Source organism: Thermobia domestica, chromosome 4 (assembly GCF_964235325.1).
Source record: "Thermobia domestica chromosome 4, izTheDome1.hap1.1, whole genome shotgun sequence".
NCBI lineage: Eukaryota > Metazoa > Arthropoda > Insecta > Zygentoma > Lepismatidae > Thermobia > Thermobia domestica.
Genome location: NC_137457.1, coordinates 332,769,328 through 332,791,679, shown reverse-complemented (window position 1 = coordinate 332,791,679; position 22,352 = coordinate 332,769,328). Strand labels below are relative to the sequence as shown.

The 22,352-nt window shown below is 37.0% G+C and overlaps 1 long non-coding RNA gene across 1 annotated transcript in view; it reads right to left on the bottom strand.

Moving 5' to 3' along the window:
• Window positions 1-6,454: 6,454 nt before the first annotated feature.
• LOC145683575 (uncharacterized) overlaps window positions 6,455-22,352 on the bottom strand; it is a 37,201-nt gene continuing 21,303 nt past the window's right edge. The window contains exon 2 of the long non-coding RNA XR_014131151.1: window positions 6,455-6,980. This is a non-coding gene — a long non-coding RNA (uncharacterized LOC145683575). The remainder of the gene's footprint in view (window positions 6,981-22,352) is intronic.

The following is a 22,352-nucleotide window of genomic DNA, read 5'->3' as shown; positions in this document are numbered from 1 at the left end:
GAAACCTAATTCCTAATCCTAAACGCAATTAATGATTAATAATATGGAAACAATACACCTTCAATGCAATCACGCGACTACTTAATTAAAGGAGCCAGGTACTGATCTATAAAAGAGGATATTGTCCGAGGTAAGTACATGACTGATCAGCATAAACAATGTGCCTTTGAGTTGTTGAAAAGGGCATTGAAAGCAAATGACCTCGCACCTTAGAAGGTCTCTGGAAAGCCTGTCAAGAGGAATGGATTAATCTGGCTGGACATGGGTGTACTTCGCATCAGTTTGCTTGACCTCATGACCATCATATAAAATATCACCGATGTTAACGACATAGTTTTTCATGACGCACAGCATATTTACTTTCGTTATCATAGACAGTAAACACCTTTTATAAAATTTTCCTTTAAACATTTTATGAACACCCTGTATGTTGATGCTACTTTTCTCGTTTACTTACAAGGGAAGTGGGTGAAGTGGTACGCTGGGATCTGCATGTGCTTTATATTGTCGGAAAGGTCACAGCAAGTACACCTCACATGCGAAATATCTCGCTTGCATTTTGTCCGCCATCTTGAATTCGTCATTTTGAATTTCACACTTTTGGTATTCGATTAATATATAGCGACGTCGAATATCTCTCTATATACCCAATTTCAGATTCATAGCTTGTTTATTTGTAATTATTGTCCGGCATGCTAGATCAGCCATTTTGTTTTGCAAACATTTGATGTTAGATTCGTATTCAGCTACCTTTTAAACCTACATATACTACGTCTCAAAACAACTACATTATAACTTCTGTCTTTGTCCACATTTTTTGGTGTTTCGGAGCATATCTTGTTCGGATTTTCATATGATCGCTATGCTCTTTACAGGCCCATCACCGCATATAACTTCACCTACTTCTCTTGTTAGTACAAATATAGTATTTTCCATAGTAACGGATCTTTTTAATGCTTCGTTTGTTAATAAGTACAAGGTTAAATATATAATGGTTTTTAATAATAGAAAACAGCTGACTAATACAAAAACGTAATTTTTGTTGATAATTGTACAATCTGCGGCAAAAAACCTGCAACATGAGGATGTAAGTTTATTGTGAAACTACGCCTAACAGCACAGGGAATGAACATAACGTCTAAGTGAAACGAATCACGCCAGGATAAACCTCGGCCTCCTCCCGTGTACACTTATTTTGGAGCAAAAGACTTCCTCATTTTACAATAAACTTATATGCTCATGTTGCAGGTTTTTTGCCGCGGATTGTACAATTGCATTGAAAATTTCAAGGTCAGGGTTATCTTGTTGTTTCCAGTTGTTGAAAGCAATAACAAAATTGTAAGTGAAGCGTAATAAATTTCTTTACTTTGTTCCTCAGACTCATTTGTAACATACATGAGATACATTTTATTTAAAATATATAAATAGATTTGTATAAATAATAGTTATGCTGCAGTTCCCTTTCCAATATAACACTGCATAATAGTTCATTAGTTCGTTATGTATGATGTTTTAATAATCTTGAATTAAACCTTCTAATTTTTAAATACAATACGTGAAGATTCTTCAGAGAAGAAAACAACAAATAGGGTTGCCAGATAGGGTGCCGACTAAAATGCCGAAACTATAAATACATTCTAAGTGCTGTTCAGCCGGTTCGCTGGAACCAGTTGTTAAAATATTTCGAGTTCGCAGAACCGTTTTTTTTTAGGCCCGTATCCAGGGGGTCTATGGGACGCCGGGGCCCCCTAAATTTTCGCTTCCCCCTAAAATTTTCACGTTAGGCTTGCAAATTAACTATAATATTGTGCTGAACTATAATATAATTAGATCAGGCCCCCCTAACTTCGGCCGTCGGCCCTACATTTTTGAGCTGGCTACCGGCCTGCCCAGGCATAATAGTAAATTTTACCCATTTATACCCAGGAACAGTAAACTTTAGTTTAATTACCTTTCTTTTAGAAATTCTTACAGCTACAGGGTTAACCGTACGATGATCTCTCAGAACAAGGTATAAGCGTTTATTTCTTAATCTTAAATGCTCAGATAGCAAGAATGAGAACTGAGATCACATGAGTGTGGTGGTGAGGGTTATTTATATCTGAAACGCATTTATAACATTATCAACAACTGTCGATTCCTTGCTGGATTAACATATTCTCAATACTTTTTTGACAACCATCGTTTCCAAGATATTCACTGTGCTACCTAATTTTGTGACACCACCTTGGATCAGGATGTTGGGTAGGTCTCTACTTGTCATTTATGATATCCAATAAAAAAAATGATATCGTCTACCTTGTCTGATATCGTTTGTTTCCTAAGAAAAATATCTATCCATCTACTATCTCTCTATATATATCTATATATATCCATCTATGCATCTATTTATCTATCTACCCATATATATATATATATATATATACAGTGGCGGATCCAAGGGGAGGGCTATAGGGGCTATAGCCCCCCTTGACGCTCAGGTTTACACTGGATAAAATGGGCTTCAATCCAGCTTTACAATGGATAAAACGGCAAACTATGGTTTAGCCCCTCCCTTGATCATATCCTGGATCCGCCACTATATATATCCTGGATCCAGGATAATACAAGGGGCCTCCTAGATTTGTGTCACGGAGTCCTTGTGGTCCGCGGACCAGTAATTGAGAAAGAATGGTCGGACCACAAGGACTCCGTGACACAAATCTAGGAGGTCCCTTGTATTATTTACACCTCATAATATACTGATAAAAATAATGCCTAGGAATTCCTCTATGTATGCACTGTATGTTGTATCCTTATAACATAAAAAAGTTTGTAATGTATTTGTTGTTAATGTTGTTACCTACAACTCAATTAGTATTACTTATGAGGATACCAAAATTTAAAGGTGTGGGGTTCCTATCTTGTCTTAGAAATTGGGATCCATATATACTGTACGCTTGGAAATCTTAAGAAGCTTAAGAAGAAAGAAGAAGAAGATTGTTATATGCACCGCGAATAACGTTTAATAGAAACGAAAATACTGTAAACGGAACGAGAGTGGAGTAGGCTGTGTAAACTAGAACGAGACATGATACTGTTATTTTCCTTATGAATATCTTATCTTGATCTAAGAAATAGTTCCTAGAATTTTAAAAAAACTTCTTTTTATTTATTTAGTCTTATTTTACATCGCGTAGTTAAGACTAATCATGCCTTGTCTCCCACTTGACCATGCAATGATCATGATTAGTAATACAATAATAATAATAATAAAATATATAAAACGCTCCCAATCACACACATACACACACATAACATCACATGCACACATGGATTATAAAACACCAATGAATTAAATTTGAGGGCCTAACTATTAAATTACTTGTAATTATTTTGAAAGGTTGTGTTTCACGTTCATACGTGGGCAATTCAGAAAGTAATCTAAAAAGCCCACTATTTGGCCAATAGTACTGCAAACATTCTGAAGTACTAATGCACTAATGTTTAAGCTATAGAATGTCATTTGTTTCACCTTCCTATCTCTTCTCGTTCCAGAGTAATCGAGCAATCGATGACATTCAGTGCTGACGTCTGGTTGAAACAGCGGGCTGTCATTGAATTTCTGACTGCGGAAGGTTGTGTGTCCAGAAACTTTCATCGCCGATGAGGAGTTGTGGATACACCATTACGATCTGGAAACGAAACGTGAGTAGATAGAGTACCGCCACACGTCCTCCTCTCCGCAAAAACATTCAAAGTTATGCCATCTCCTGGCAAAGTATTGTTGACAAACTGCTTCATCCTGCCTATAGTCCAGATATTGCGCCCTGCGACTTTTGGCTCTTCACTAAACTTAAGGATCATCTTAAGGGCTCACGCTACGGTTGTGAGGCGGAGGTGGAAGAAGCATTTTGGCAATGGTGTCGCCAACAACTACCATGATTCTTCGCCGACTTCGTGAAAAAACTTCTTTCGCGTTGGTGCAAGTATGTTACCCTTAATGGAGACTATCTTGAAAAATAATTTCATCATTTGTAGCTGACATTGCAAGCTTTGCACTGATACCTGTATCGGTGCTATCTGTCAAACACAAATAAAGGTATTATTTTCATCAATGATACCTGTATCGGTGCTATCTGTCAAACACAAATAAAGGTATTATTTTCATCAATGATACCTGTATCGGTGCTATCTGTCAAACACAAATAAAGTATCATTTTGGACATATTACTTTCTGAACCACCATCTTACTCTCGACAAAATTATACCTAGAGACCAGCTTTTCCGTAGGATTTAACAGTTTAACAAGAAATGACTGCCCTTGCTACACTGAACGAGCCATGTTTCCCGATAGGTTAATGTCTGCATGGGTAAAGAAGGCATAGCTTCATGGATTTAACTGAAAAATTTCAATGTTGGGGTTTACGCAACTCTGCTACTGAACCGTCCATTTATCTATGCTATTTATGCTATGTAATACGTGTAGTGCTTAGGTGTTGTTGGTTATTTAGAAGGATTGTATCTTCATTGCGTTTAGTATAATGTAAGCTTTATAATCCGATAATACCAGAACTGAATATCAAATGAAATTATGATGACCTTAAATATACGTGCAGATGAACTTCAAGGGCTTCTGAAAGATATAGCCCACGAGGGACTCCAAAAAATTATTATAGATTTAGACGTGACTGACGTATATATGCTATTTCAATTTAGTATTGTAAAGCCTTCATTTAGTTTAAAAGCAAAAAAAAAAAAAAAAAAAAAAAAAAAAAGCATTAGCACTCGGTTAAGAGTAATAATATACGTGCTAGAAAAAGAACGGTGGTAAAGCTGTTTCAAATTTGTATTTCTAATTTACACGAATATCGCTATCTAATAGTCACAATGGCTTAGTGACAGACAGCTCACCTCTGGTGTGAGTGTCCTTGGTTTGATCGCAGACAGGCCCGTATCCATAGAGCGGTTAGAGCGCATACTGGCACCCCTACATATTTTTTTTTTTTTTTTTTTAGATTTCATCTAAAACAGAATATTGCAGGGATATTAAAAATGACTGAAAACCAGGTACAGAATCCTTTCATTTTCCTTACCAGAGTAGTTTACTTACTTATGCATTTTTTAAAAAAAAATCTGTCAGTATAGTATATCATTTGTAACAAGCGCTACAGCTCTCTTACAGGTCAATAAATAACAATAAATAATTTTGTAGTTTTTCTTCTTGCCTTTGTTTTGCCCTTCAGCACTAATTTCCAGCCACTCTAAGAAATCGTGCTGGCTATGAGTTTGATTCCAAGCTACACAAGTTTGTGGCGGATAACATGGTGTGCGTGTATTTTCTCGCGTTTCCCTCATACATCCTAATTCCATTAATTATCCCATTGTCAATTACATTTTCATTAATCACCAGTCTCCTTGAGAGCCTACAGACAATGAACGTGGAAATTAAAACTAAACATTTATTTTATTTGAAATCCTGCTTGCAGAGATGGAGTGAGTCAGTGGTCATGGGCCAGGTGAGTCAAGTGAATCAAGATTTGTGAGTTGATTAGTGGGCCGTGGGTCAATAGGATATGGTCCAGTGCGATCCACTACCTACCGTAACCCATAATGTCCATATAGCTCACAGACGTCCACGGGACGTCCTGAGAGCTATCCCAATGGACAACGGGACATCACGGGATCATCCGAATTTGCTTCCGGGACATACATAGGACCTCCTTCGAATATCCAAATGTTCGCTAATATCCAGAAAACGGGATATTCAACGGGACCTCAAATGGATGTCTACTTGTAAATCGTGGGATAATGTGGTCCTAGGTATGTCCGGCGTGAGATTTCCCTTGGATCTCCTGTCCCATCCGGAACGTCCTGTGGACGTAGGAATTCTTTAGGACGTCCCTTGCAGGACGTCCATGGGATGTTTACTCATTATCCCGATAATGTCGGAAACTATATGAGATAATTGGGATCAAAATAGGACGTCGTGTGCTATGTGGGTGAGAAATAGGTGCTTGAGCGATTGACTGCAGAAATTCAAAGTCTGGTTAGTAATAATTTCACAGCTTTCTTTTATTACGAGTGTAAATTTTTTAGTCAGTGGAGAGGAGGGTGTGGATCATGGGTCAGACTTGATGAGGATGAGTTTTGGCGGGTAGTGGATAAGAGTAGGTCATGGTGGGTCATACATCCAGTGGGTGGTAGGTCAGTGGATCATGGGACAAGTTTTCGCTGACCCACACTACCTCTTGCTACTTGCCTCCGGGCTTCCGTCAGACCAACCTGGCAACCCTAATTACAAATATACAATAATATTTCCCTGTTTCCTTTATGCAATCAAGAACAAAGCGTAAATTAAACAAAGTATCATGGTTATTTTAAGATTCCTCGCGTTTAACAAGAAAGAAAGAAAAAGTTGATTGCAATTTATTGACGAATTCTTTGTTTTGCAAGTTTTACATTTTTAGATGAACATTCAAAGAGTATTGTTAGAAATAACCACGCGTCATTAACTGGATTGTACTTTTTTATGTGTAATATTTTTTTCTGCTTATCACAACATAAAAAAAAATATGTTCTCCAAGTATTTTGTTAACTTTTTCTAATTCATACATAAATTTTATTAATTTTAAGAACTGTGTCATGTTAACAAATCGCAAGAATTTGATTATATCATTCCGAGTTTAAATATATTTATTTTTTTATAAAAAGATATATATTACTATTTATCTCGTTCTTACGTTAACTTCCTCATACACTGTTGATATTTGTTTATTGTTCTTTGAAATGAAACTATTTGTTTCTTAACTTCCTCTCCTCTAGTCGTATTCATTGTAATAATCCTGTTCAGCATCTTCCGGAGGTAATGGTTCAACATGGTCCACGTGCAAATCTTCAGTTGCGTTTGGTTGAACTAATTCACAGCATTTGTCATGCAAAGGTTCGATTTTCAGCATACAACATATTTCTGGATGCATGCTGAAGTCAATGTTAAAAGACTACGAAAAACAAAAGAATATAAGATCTGTTAGTTAGTAACCTTAAAAATTAGACTTTAAACATTATTATTATTATTATTATTATTATTATTATTATTATTAGTAGTAGTAGTAGTAGTAGTAGTAGTAGTAGTAGTAGTAGTAGTAGTAGTAGTAGTAGTATACAGTGTATAAATATACAATATGAAATACAGTAAATACATTGTACCGAATTTCAGACAGTATTACCACTGAAGGCACATAAGTAAAACGTAATGAAAGATGTATATCTACAATTAAACTTTGGATGTCAATCAGGGATTTTAACAAAACTGTAGACTCTGATAATCCACGTAACTATCACTGAGTCATGATTCACACATCGTTCGAAAGCTTACAGACCAGGGGCGGACTGGCAACCATAGGGCCCACCCTGCTAAACTGAAATGAGGGCCCACTGTATAAAACTGTAAAAAATGTACTTGGTATTCCACTTACTTCAGTCGGGAGTCTGCTCGCGAATGTGCCGCAATCTCTCTCTGTACCTGTCTTTTTGGCGAGAAGAAAATGTTGTAACCCACATACACAAACTCGTCTAAATATTGGTGTATAATCTCGAGGAAGTACGCCCCGCTCTTAGCAGACAACTCCCCCCCCCCCCCAAGCGTGTCAGGTGAGACAACAGACATGGCGTCAGTGTTGGAAACTTGAAAAAGCTGTAACTTTGTGGTCTCAATGCGATTGAAGGTAAATTTGCGATAGATTTCGAAACGCAAGATTTTCCTTGACATAAGTCATAATATCATATCTTCATGTCGCAGAAAGATTAGATATCGTCTATCGTAGTCCACCCATTCCTCGGCTGACCCCAACTTCTCTTTTCATATGAATACCTACTTTGCACATCACAAATATTTTTTACATTTTACTACACTTTTATTTTAAATTAACTTTAAATAACTAAAGGGATTTACACGATATACACACTGATTTGACTGACAGCATAAGTGTTCAGCACTTTTAGAAGTTACACCAACGCTTACCGAACCCAATGCCGGCAGCTAGTGCTCGCAAATGGGTCAGGTCAGTCTTCATCGGGTCAGGGCTCGAGTCGAACCTCCTTGGGTCACAGGTCGGGTCAGGGTTGCTCTAGCCACGGGTCGGCTCGAGTCAACTTTCTTATGCGTCGTTTCGGCTAAAACCTATTCGGGTCATGAGTCGGGTCGGGTCGAAGTTCAAGTTGACCCGAACCGACCCGTGGCTAGAGCAGCCCTGACCCTAGCGTAGGTGACATGACCCGACCCATGTCTCAAGCAAGCTTGACTCGACTCCTAACCCATGAAAGCCTGATCTGACCCGTTTGAAAGCACTACGCGGCACAAACAGTTCAGTTAATTTCGTGTTCGCGTGTTAAAGTTGTGTAATTTCAAGTAAAAATAGCCATAAAAGATAAGCTACAATTGACTGAAATCATCCAAAGACGTGGTGTATACATTATAATTTATAAACACCTTAGACAAAAAAAAAAAAAAAAAAAAAAAAAAAAAACTGGCAACTGTCCTGCAGTACTCGAATGAGTCACATTCACTATCATTTGTTTCTTGGGGCTTCACAGATTCAAATAGCCTACGTTATTTTGGGTCAGATGCAGCTTTTTGTAAATCACATCTTCATTTGTGTTCTCGCTTTTTAGCACCGCTTTTATATTTTTTTCTTTACAGTTACCTTACAATCACTCCTACCATCCATACTGACACAACTACACCTGTCTTCCACGACAAACGACACGTAACTGGTGTTCCAATAATTGAATTGCTGCTATCGGATATGCTCTTCGATGTAATACCTATACAAATAAAACACGAGCCGAGGGCAGCAACTTCATAGTAATTGTTTGAGGTTTGTATAAAACAATCGTCGATAGTGGCAACTAACTTCTTTTCGCTTTACCGCACTGAAAAGAAAAAAAAAACGCCTGATCCGATTTCTTTCTTCGAAGCTTGGTCTGAGGACAATGCAGTTCAAAAGCGTTCCGGCTCCACCTCCACTTTCCACAATAACAATATCTACGAAACTATAGTTTCTTTAAAACATCGCCACTCCGGCTTGTAAAAGGACCAGAGTAGGCAATGGTATCCAAATCCAATAACAGCCTGAAATCTACTGTGTTTCTTATATTTAAAAAAGTAGTAGTTAACGTGCTCGTTTTTAACAGCTGCTATATCACAAACCCCGCAATGTTTCAGGGCCTGATTGTCTCATAGACGGAACCTTTTCAAGTCGATAAACGTGAAGAAGAATAAGGTCTGTTCATGAAAGTTTAACTTTACGTCTTTTTTATGCAAAACACAAGTTTGCGAGTTACCCTGCCATATTTTTGATGCTGGTAGGTTTAACTGAGCACATCTTTTTAAAATCGGTGGAGGGGGCCCACCTGTTTGGGGGGCCCACCCTGCATTTGCAGGGTAGCAGGGTGGGCCAGTCCGCCCCTGTTACAGACCACAGATTTCAACGAGATAACATTCATGCAATTCCCGCTATATTCGTAGAAGCAGAAGAAGGTAGAAACAAAAAAAATCATAAAAATATGAAAAATGTGACTTTACGGGGCCCTGGCAACCCTTGCAGTCATCCTATGCTGAAGAAATGATGCTAATGTCTAGGCCAGACATTTCTGATCCTGCAACACAAAGTAAGATAAAAAAATTCATAACGAAATTCCTATAAAACGCCCTGTGTATCAAAAAATTAAGGAAAAAGAAACTTCACCCTCCCTCCCACGGCTGTGGTACCCCCCACATACAAAATGCATACTTTCCGAAGCTTTATCCCTCAGAAATACATTGATCTTTTTAGCTTAATTAGGGGTTGAGCGATTGATATTTGTCATAAAACTAAATGTAATTTACGTCCAAAAAAAAAAAAAACTGAAATTTCAAACATTAGCCACATTTGTCTCCTCCATAATCCCCCCATATAAGCAAGAAGTACAAATACAGGATATCACCATGTATTGGCTCACTTTATTGCTTTACATACCAATTTTTATGAATGTACCCTCAAATGGGAATGCCGCCCAAAAACCTATTTAAAAAACAAAAAAACACGAACTTTAAGCTCCTTTTCCCCGCCCTGGTAACCCACTCATACATAACACGCATCGTGGCTGAAATAGAGACCTGCATGGGCCGGACTCGGCCTGAGGCCCGAAGCCCGGCCCGGCCTTTGTTATTTCTTTGGGCCGGGCTTGGGCAGGCCGACACTGATTTTTCTTCAGATCGGGCCGGGCTGGTGCCGATTTTTTTAATTGCAATTCTTTAATAATTATTGACTTTCGTTAAACGATAATTAGAATAAAGGCAAGCGTTGAAGAAGTGTGCCCGTGAAAAATGATACAAAATGAAACTTTTAAAATTTATCGGGCCCGGGTCAGGTTTGGGCCAAAAATTTTTAAAAACTTATCGGGCCGGGCCGGGGTCGGCCCGAAAATCTCCAAAATTTTTCGGGCCCAAACTGGGCTGGATTGGGCTCGAGCCGAAAAATTTGGCCCGTGCAGGTCTCTAGGGTGAAAGCTGCATCCTTCAGAAGTACATTGGTATCAAAACCATCTTCCTACCTTAATTAGGGGCTGAGATATTGAGGTGTAAAGCCCCGAAGCAGTAGTTGCGTCAATGAGCGTTTAAAGATTAATAGTAACACCATATTTAGAGTATATGCAATAAGAGACCTGGGAGTTACAATGAATTTTAATTTGTCATTTCAGGACCACACACGAAATATTATAAAAGATTTGTGTAAGGGATTTGGGTTTGTAATTAGAAATTCAAAATATTTTCATAACTTCTATACCATTATTATGATTTAAAATGCTATGGTTAGATAAAAATTAGAATATTGCTCTCTTATATGGAATCCATATCAGAAATCTCTCCAAGAACAACCAGTGGCGGCTCTACAGGGGGCGAGGAGGGGCGACCGCCTCCTCAATATTTTTTTCTCGCCCCTCCTTCGCCCTTCCGTTCTTTTATGTACAACCGTGAATAATAATAATACGGTAATATGTATAACCGATAAGAATAATATTCAAAGCAAAACGTGTGGTTGCCTCTCCTCCCCCAAATTTCCTAGCCTCCCCTCTTGCCCCCCCCCCCCAAATATTACGATTCTAACGCTACCGTTGAGAATAGCTCGAACAAAATTCAGAAGAAATTTTAAAAAATATTTGTATTTTTGAAAATGTAGAATATGTCTGTCTATGAAAATAAACTATTTTGCACTGTTGATTTTTTTTTTAATATATAAATAACTAACAGGGGAGAATATTTTGAACGACTTTGAAATTTGGCATGATTGTAGCTTTCCGAGACCAACTCACAGGAAAATTGTCGAAAGTGAATAGTTTTAACTTTTAGGGGGTCTAAAGGAGGCATGAACAAATACCGCATATTATTTAAAGGATTCTTCTTCTTCTTCTTTTTTTTGACATATAATCTCATGTTTTAGGTACTTGGAATTGGAATAAGAACTTGAAATTCAACATGCTTGTACGTTTTCGTTAGCGTTACCTAAGTAAATCACTAAAAATTTAAAAAATCCAATTTTAGTGGTTTTATGGGGAACTGAAAAATCTTCCCCATTTTATTTATATGGGACATCTTCTATACCCCAAAATGTTCAGCACTTCCGGTAGGGTTAGAGTAGTAGTGGTCCCCGTATATCTCGCCGAGTCAGCAAAAATTTTTGTGACGTCATAGGTCAAAGGTCAATGACCTTGGCCCGGGGTCAATGACCTAGGGGTACCTAGGACCACCCCCTCTAAATTTTGGCAGGGGTACCTTGGCCCACCCCCTAAATTTTGGCAGGGGTACATAGGACCACCCCGCTTAAATTTCGGAAATTGCCAAATCTAAAAATTTGGTATGGTAGGGTAGGACCATAGTATGTACCTCTATCGGTATTGGGTGTCTATGTCGTTCCCTTTTATGGGTAAAAAATTGCCAAAAATTCAAATTTCGGGGTTTTTGACCTAATTTATCCCCTTGGATGAGGTGTTATTACCTTATATAGTTATATGGGCGTATACAGGGGTTCATTACCTTTCATAAGACATGGGTATATTAATGCACCCCTTGAAAAATTTGGGAGGGGGACCATGGCCCACCCCTTAAATTTTGGAAATTGACCAATTTCAACATTGGGTATTATAGTACAGGACCCTAATATGTATCATGATAAATTTGGGTGGTCCACCTCATTCCCTTCTAGGGGTACAAAATTGCCAAAATATAAACGTAAGCAATACGTTGTACCACGTGTTTGGTTTTCGACCTAATTTATCTCCTTGGATGAGGTCCTATTACCTTATATGATTATATGGTCATGTATAGGGGTCCATTCCTTTCATAAGACATAGGTACATTTGTGCACCCCTTTAAATTTTTTGGATGGCCCACCCCCTAAATTTTGGCAGGGGTACATAGGACCACCCCCCCTTAAATTTTGGAAATTGCCAAATCTAAAAATTTGGTATGGTAGCCTAGGACCATAGTATGTACCTCTATCAGTATTGGGTGTCTATGTCGTTCCCTTTCATGGGTAAAAAATTGCCAAAAATTCAAATTTCGGGGTTTTTTGACCTAATTTATCCCCTTGGATGAGGTGTTATTACCTTATATAGTTATATGGGCGTATACAGGGGTCCATTACCTTTCATAAGATATGGGTATATTTGTGCACTCCTTTAAAAATTTGGGAGGGGTACCTTGGCCCACCCCTTAAATTTTGGAAATTGACCAATTTAAACATTGGGTATTATAGCACAGGACCCTAATATGTATCGTGATAAATTTGGGCGGTCCACCTCATTCCCTTCTAGGGGTACAAAATTGCCAAAATATAAACGTAAGCAATACGTTATACCACGTGTTTGGTTTTTGGTCGATTTTATCCCCTTTGATGAGGTGTTATTATCCTATATAGTTATATGGTCATGTATAGGGGTCCATTACCTTTCATAAGATATGGGTATATTTGTGCACTCCTTTAAAAATTTGGGAGGGGTACTTTGGCCCACCCCTTAAATTTTGGAAATTGACCAATTTAAACATTGGGTATTATAGCACAGGACCCTAATATGTATCTTGATAAATTTGGGCGGTCCACCTCATTCCCTTCTAGGGGTACAAAATTGCCAAAATATAAACGTAAGCAATACGTTATACCACGTGTTTGGTTTTTGGTCGATTTTATTCCCTTTGATGATGTGTTATTATCCTATATAGTTATATGGTCATGTATAGGGGTCCATTACCTTTCATAAGATATGGGTATATTTGTGCCCTCCTTTAAAAATTTGGGAGGGGTACTTTGGCCCACCCCTTAAATTTTGGAAATTGCCCAATTTAAACATTTGGTATTATAGTGCCGGATCCTAACATGTATTGTGATAAATTTGGATGGTCCACCTCGTTTCCTTCTAGGGGTACAAAATTGTCAAAATATAAACGTAAGCAATACGTTGTACCACGTGTTTGGTCTTTTGGCCCAATTTATCCTCTTGGATGAGGTTCTATTACCTTATATGGTTATATGGTTATGTATAGGGGTCTATTCCCTATCATAAGACATAGGTACATTTGTGCACTCCTTTAAAAATTTGGGAGGGGTACTTTGGCCCACCCCTTTAATTTTGGAAATTGCCCCTTTTTACATGTTTGGTATTATAGTATAGAACCCTAATATATATTACTATAAATTTGGGTGGTTCACCACGTTTCCTTTGATGGGTACGAAATTGCCAAATTTTAGTACAACCACGTGTTTGGTTTTGGCTCAATTTATCCCCTTGGATGAGGTCCTATTACCTTATATGGTTATATGATCATGTATAGGGGTCCATTCCATATCCCCTTAAATTTTGGAAATTTTCCAATTTAAGCATTCGGTATCATAGTACATGACCTCAACATGTATCATGATAAATTTGGGTGGTCCATCTTGTTCCCTTTCATGGGTAAAAATTACTAAAATATAAACATAAGCAATATGTTGTACCATGCGTTTGGTTTTTGGCCCAATTTCTTCCCTTTGATGGGGTTCTATTACCTTATATGGTTATATGGTCATGTATATGGGTTCATTTCCTATCATAAGACATGGGTACATTGACGCACCCCTTGAAAAATTTGGGAGGGGTATCTTGGCTCATCCACTCGGTTTTAGAAATTGTTTTAATATAAGCATTTGGTATCATAGTACAGGACTTCAATATGTACCACTATAAATTTGGATGGTCCACATCGTTCCCTTTCATGGGTAAAGAACTACCAAAAATCGAATTTCGGAGGTTATTGACACCTATTTAGCACGTTATATGGTTTATTACCTTTATATGTTTATGTTCCCTTTTAAATTTGGGAATTATCAAATAACAAAATTCGGTAAACGTTTTCTAGGACCCATTGGTGTTCCTCTTATGGCCAAATATTCAAAATTTAAATGTTATTGACCGGCTTTATTATTGAATAAGTACAGGATTTATTACTTTTTTCATAAGACACAGGTGTATTTGTGTACCAATCTTAAATTTTGGGAGGGGGTACATTTCTTATTGTCATATCAATAATTGGTAAATGTTCTTTGGGTAAATCATTGTGATCACGTGATCAGTTATTGACCTATGATGGGATTAGGAGTCCAGGACATTGGTACATTGAAACTTTGTAGGATAATTTGAGAATGCGTCATTGGTATTGATTATTACAGCCAAATATAAACGTAAGCAAGACGTTGTACCACGTGATTGACCTTGAGTTTTAGAAATCTGATAGCTAACCTTATTGAAACTTATGACTCATAGTCTTAAGGGAATACATGCTACAACACTGGCAAAGTTATTGTTGATGCAATTTGATTGGCTGATCACTATCTTTCCTGCAATCTGATTGGTTGATCACTACCTTTCGTGCAATCTGATTGGTTGATGAGTTTCAAATCTTTGCTGAATTCAGTTTTGTTTTAACATTTAAAAAGTTTGAAACTTTGGTTTGACATTTTTTCGTGTGATATTTTTAGTTTAAAAATTTTTGTTTCGAAAGTTTTGTTTAAAAATTTTGTTTCAAAATTTTGTTTGAAACTTTTGGTTTGAAATTTTTGTTTGAAAAAATTTTTTGTTTAAAATTTTTGTTTCAAAATTTTGTTTGTTTAAAATTTTTTTGTAAATTTTTTGTTTCAATTTTTTTGTTTAAAATTTTTCGTTTGAAATTTTTTTCGTTTGAAAATTTTGTTTCCAAATTTTTTCCTTTCAAAAATTTTGTTTGAAAGTTTGGTTTGACATTTTTTTTAAAGATTGTGCACTCATTAGTAAAGAACCGGAACTGTTTAGAACAAAAACCTTTGTCAATATTTTTTTTCATGATGCAATAGTACACGTCAGAATATGGGGTTGTACTTGAAATGAAAAAAAAACACAATTCATTGAAATGGATCATTTTATTACACTCCACATACATCCATACCAGATAGTGGTTCTGGATATTGTCGATACAATGTATTTTGAACTTCTTGCACTAGTTTGTCTTTAGCGTATAATTTTAATTCCAATTGAAGTCTTTTAAGGTCTATTGCGATATCAATTGGTGGAAACTCAATGTTCATTTGATCACAAATAAACTGTTTATCAATACAGGTATGCACCCACGAACGATGTTGACAACCATCACAATATCTAGATACATGTTGTACAATATGCATAACACATTTTTCAAAATAGTACTTTTTCAGGAATATACTTGTTTTGTTGCACACTTCCACTGCATGTTTCGCACACTGAAATACGCTGATGAATTTCTTCCATTCCGTTTGCGTTAGATACACCATGTTGCGAGGGACATGAAATGTACTCTTTTTACGTAACAGCACCATCTTCTCTTCGAGGACTGTACGCAGCACCACTTCATGATTTGAGCCTAATGATTTGACTATGGTCACATTTAGCTCATCATGAAAATAATCGTTCATTTGGTCGATTCGTGAACATAATATTTGCCATTCTTCACAGGTCAGTTGTACACCAAATTGTTCTGCTTTGCCCAATCGAATTACTGGTTCAAATGTTCTAGCACTGATACCAATCATCACATGTTTTGTTTGAAATATATTTATTGGATAATAGCTTGCGAAGATGAATTCTTTATCGTTAGAAGTACACATCTTTCCTCCTGAAAAGCACTTGCTCAAATGATTTCGTGGGATGACAGTGTATTGGTTGATTTATAGTTATTGCTGACGTCATTGGAAAGGAATGTGCTGACGTTTGAATTCATGATTTCATCACAGTTGCTGACGTCATGCTGACCAACCACATTCATACAACTATGTCTGACGTGTTGATGTTTGAATTCATGATTTCATCACAATTGCTGACGAATCTGGCTGTGTACTAAATTCAAATTGATGACTTCGACCCAAGAGTCTTTTATAGCATAAAGATACAGATCCAGTATTTAAGAAACGCAGCACTTCTTCTTGTTTTGATGCTTCCATGGGTAAATATCTTGCTGGTAAAATTATATTCTTATCATTTTCAAGCTTCACTACGATTCTTAATCCAAACTCTGTAGGGATCATTTGGCTAGCTAAGATTCTATAAGGTACATTCTGTTGTAAATCAGTAATCTTGGTAAATGATTTCATCACATCACGTGTGTTTAGAAACTGCAGACAAGTAGCCATGATGATGTTATCATGAATACTAACGCGAACGATACTTATATATGATGCAAAACTGATGACGTTGCATTATCATGTTCTGACGTGTACTATTGCACCATGTTCTGACGTGTACTATTGCACCACAATGTTGCCAGAGGTTTTAGTTCTAAACAGTTCCGGTTCTTTACTAATGAGTGCACAAACTTTAAAAATGTCAAACCAAACTTTGAAACAAAAAATTTCAAACAAAAATCTTTGAAACAAAATTTTGAAACGAAAAACATTCAAACAAAAAAATTTCAAACGAAAGAAATTCAAACAAAATTTTGAAACAAAAAAAAATTTCAAACAAAAATTTTTTCAAACAAAAAATTTGGAAACGAAAAATTTCAAACAAAAATTTTAAACAAAAATTTGAAACGAAAAAAATTTCAAACAAAAAAATTTTAAACAAAAAATTTTGAAACAAAAGTTGTCAAAAAAAATTTCAAACAAAATTCTGAAACAAAAAATTCAAACAAAAAATTTGAAAGCAAGAATTTTCAAACAAAATGTTTCAAGCAAAAAAAAATTTCAAACTAAAAAATTTTTACGTTTCACGGTTAACCGTCAAACTTTATCCGGTTTTTAACTATTCGATTAACAAATAAACGGTTTTGATCATATTTATCATTGAGTGCAAAATGTTGAACGAAAACAAGATTTTTAAATGTAAAACAAAACTTAAAAACTGAATACAGCAAAGATTTAAAACTCATCAACCAAACAGATTGCACGAAAGATAGTGATCAACCAATCAGATTGCAGGAAAGATAGTGATCAGCCAATCAAATTGCATCAACAATAACTTTGCCAGTGTTGTAGCATGTATTCCCTTAAGACTATGAGTCATAAGATTCAATAAGGTTAGCTATCAGATTTCTAAAACTCAAGGTCAATCACGTGGTACAACGTCTTGCTTACGTTTATATTTGGCTGTAATAATCAATACCAATGACGCATTCTCAAATTATCCTACAAAGTTTCAATGTACCAATGTCCTGGACTCCTAATCCCATCATAGGTCAATAACTGATCACGTGATCACAATGATTTACCCAAAGAACATTTACCAATTATTGATATGACAATAAGAAATGTACCCCCTCCCAAAATTTAAGATTGGTACACAAATACACCTGTGTCTTATGAAAAAAGTAATAAATCCTGTACTTATTCAATAATAAAGCCGGTCAATAACATTTAAATTTTGAATATTTGGCCATAAGAGGAACACCAATGGGTCCTAGAAAACGTTTACCGAATTTTGTTATTTGATAATTCCCAAATTTAAAAGGGAACATAAACATATAAAGGTAATAAACCATATAACGTGCTAAATAGGTGTCAATAACCTCCGAAATTCGATTTTTGGTAGTTCTTTACCCATGAAAGGGAACGATGTGGACCATCCAAATTTATAGTGGTACATATTGAAGTCCTGTACTATGATACCAAATGCTTATATTAAAACAATTTCTAAAACCGAGTGGATGAGCCAAGATACCCCTCCCAAATTTTTCAAGGGGTGCGTCAATGTACCCATGTCTTATGATAGGAAATGAACCCATATACATGACCATATAACCATATAAGGTAATAGAACCCCATCAAAGGGAAGAAATTGGGCCAAAAACCAAACGCATGGTACAACATATTGCTTATGTTTATATTTTAGTAATTTTTACCCATGAAAGGGAACAAGATGGACCACCCAAATTTATCATGATACATGTTGAGGTCATGTACTATGATACCGAATGCTTAAATTGGAAAATTTCCAAAATTTAAGGGGATATGGAATGGACCCCTATACATGATCATATAACCATATAAGGTAATAGGACCTCATCCAAGGGGATAAATTGAGCCAAAACCAAACACGTGGTTGTACTAAAATTTGGCAATTTCGTACCCATCAAAGGAAACGTGGTGAACCACCCAAATTTATAGTAATATATATTAGGGTTCTATACTATAATACCAAACATGTAAAAAGGGGCAATTTCCAAAATTAAAGGGGTGGGCCAAAGTACCCCTCCCAAATTTTTAAAGGAGTGCACAAATGTACCTATGTCTTATGATAGGGAATAGACCCCTATACATAACCATATAACCATATAAGGTAATAGAACCTCATCCAAGGGGATAACTTAGGTCAAACCAAACACGTGGTACAACGTATTGCTTACGTTTATATTTTGGCAATTTGTACCCCTAAAAGGGAACGAGGTGGACCACCCAAATTTATCATAATACATGTTAGGGTCCAGTACTATAATACCAAATATATAAAATGAGCAATTTCTAAAATTTAAGGGGTGGGCCAAAGTACCCCTCCCAAATTTTTAAAGGAGTGCACAAATGTACCTATGTCTTATGATAGGGAATAGACCCCTATACATAACCATATAACCATATAAGGTAATAGAACCTCATCCAAGAGGATAAATTGGGCCAAAAGACCAAACACGTGGTACAACGTATTGCTTACGTTTATATTTTGACAATTTTGTACCCCTAGAAGGAAACGAGGTGGACCATCCAAATTTATCACAATACATGTTAGGATCCGGCACTATAATACCAAATGTTTAAATTGGGCAATTTCCAAAATTTAAGGGGTGGGCCAAAGTACCCCTCCCAAATTTTTAAAGGAGGGCACAAATATACCCATATCTTATGAAAGGTAATGGACCCCTATACATGACCATATAACTATATAGGATAATAACACATCATCAAAGGGAATAAAATCGACCAAAAACCAAACACGTGGTATAACGTATTGCTTACGTTTATATTTTGGCAATTTTGTACCCCTAGAAGGGAATGAGGTGGACCGCCCAAATTTATCAAGATACATATTAGGGTCCTGTGCTATAATACCCAATGTTTAAATTGGTCAATTTCCAAAATTTAAGGGGTGGGCCAAAGTACCCCTCCCAAATTTTTAAAGGAGTGCACAAATATACCCATATCTTATGAAAGGTAATGGACCCCTATACATGACCATATAACTATATAGGATAATAACACCTCATCAAAGGGGATAAAATCGACCAAAAACCAAACACGTGGTATAACGTATTGCTTACGTTTATATTTTGGCAATTTTGTACCCCTAGAAGGGAATGAGGTGGACCGCCCAAATTTATCACGATACATATTAGGGTCCTGTGCTATAATACCCAATGTTTAAATTGGTCAATTTCCAAAATTTAAGGGGTGGGCCAAGGTACCCCTCCCAAATTTTTAAAGGAGTGCACAAATATACCCATATCTTATGAAAGGTAATGGACCCCTGTATACGCCCATATAACTATATAAGGTAATAACACCTCATCCAAGGGGATAAATTAGGTCAAAAAACCCCGAAATTTGAATTTTTGGCAATTTTTTACCCATGAAAGGGAACGACATAGACACCCAATACTGATAGAGGTACATACTATGGTCCTAGGCTACCATACCAAATTTTTAGATTTGGCAATTTCCAAAATTTAAGGGGGGGTGGTCCTATGTACCCCTGCCAAAATTTAGGGGGTGGGCCATCCAAAAAATTTAAAGGGGTGCACAAATGTACCTATGTCTTATGAAAGGAATGGACCCCTATACATGACCATATAATCATATAAGGTAATAGGACCTCATCCAAGGAGATAAATTAGGTCGAAAACCAAACACGTGGTACAACGTATTGCTTACGTTTATATTTTGGCAATTTTGTACCCCTAGAAGGGAATGAGGTGGACCACCCAAATTTATCATGATACATATTAGGGTCCTGTACTATAATACCCAATGTTGAAATTGGTCAATTTCCAAAATTTAAGGGGTGGGCCATGGTCCCCCTCCCAAATTTTTCAAGGGGTGCATTAATATACCCATGTCTTATGAAAGGTAATGAACCCCTGTATACGCCCATATAACTATATAAGGTAATAACACCTCATCCAAGGGGATAAATTAGGTCAAAAACCCCGAAATTTGAATTTTTGGCAATTTTTTACCCATAAAAGGGAACGACATAGACACCCAATACCGATAGAGGTACATACTATGGTCCTACCCTACCATACCAAATTTTTAGATTTGGCAATTTCCGAAATTTAAGCGGGGTGGTCCTATGTACCCCTGCCAAAATTTAGGGGGTGGGCCAAGGTACCCCTGCCAAAATTTAGAGGGGGTGGTCCTAGGTACCCCTAGGTCATTGACCCCGGGCCAAGGTCATTGACCTTTGACCTATGACGTCACAAAAATTTTTGCTGACTCGGCGAGATATACGGGGACCACTACTACTGTTAGAATGATAAATTTTAACATGATTGTAGCTTTCTGAAACTAACACACAGGAAAATTGCTAAAAGTGAATATTTTTAGTTTTTAAGGGGTCTAAATTGGGAATGAACAAATTCCCATGTTATTTTTAATGGGTGTTTTCTTGGAATACAAAATCTTATCTTTTAGATGGTTAAAATAGAAAAACAAACTTGAAATTCGGTGAAATTGTGGGTTTAGAGGTTCGAGGCCGTAGGCTAAGTAAAGGCTGGTCATGGGGCGAAGCCCGCAGCAAGGCAAAGGCTAGTTTCTTTATAAAGTCATAAATACAAATGTCATAAATGCAATAACACAAAAGGGTTGCTTTTTAGATAAAATTAATCTCAAGGTAAACCAAAATTATGGGCGTCTCTGGCATCCTAAAATTGGTTGAGGGACGATGACGACTAGAATTCTAGCAGACCCTAACTAAAGTTACGCCAAAATTACGTTCTTCCCTTAGAATAAGCGACAATTGTTTCGCAGCCATACAGAACAACAGGCATGATTATCGTTTTATATATTTTAAGCTTCAAATTCCTCGACAGAGTTCGCGACGACAAGAGATTTTGAACGGTATAATAACACGAATTCCCTGCTTTTAGTCGATATTTAATTTCTTCGTGAATATGGTTCTCGTCTGTTAATATTAATCTGAGTTATTGGAAGTAATCACTTTATCAAAAATTATTATTTGATATTTTAACGCATATATAATTTGCCATATTACAATCACAACGAACTTCCATGTATTTAGTTTCCTCTGCATTTACTTCTAAACCCATGTCCATTCAAGCGTTTAAGACCTCTGCACTTCTTTCTATTGTTCTCCTATCATCACAACCTGGTGAATACCATTTAACTCTAGGCTCTGGTTACTATCTTTGATTTTCTTATAGCTTATAGCTTAACTAGAACTGTATTTTCATGAGAGTCAATGTTCAAATTTTCTGAGTATGGAACCTTCTTATCCCTATGGTTCTGCCTAGCGTACAATTTGCGATTGTGGACTAAATTAGAGCACTCCATTGATCTTTTCGTCCCATTACTTGCATAGAGGTACTGGACAAAGATGGAGTGGGTCAGTGGGTCGGTGGGTCAGTGGGTCAAGTGGGTCAAGTGGGTCAAGTTTTCTGGGTGGGTCAGTGGGTCGTGGGTCAACAGCATGTGACCCACTGTGACCCACCACCCACCGTGACCCACCACCCACCATGACCCACTGTGACCCACCACCCACCGTGACCCACTGCGACCCACCACCCACCATGACCCACTGCGACCCACCACCCACCGTGACCCACTGTGACCCACCGACTCAGTATG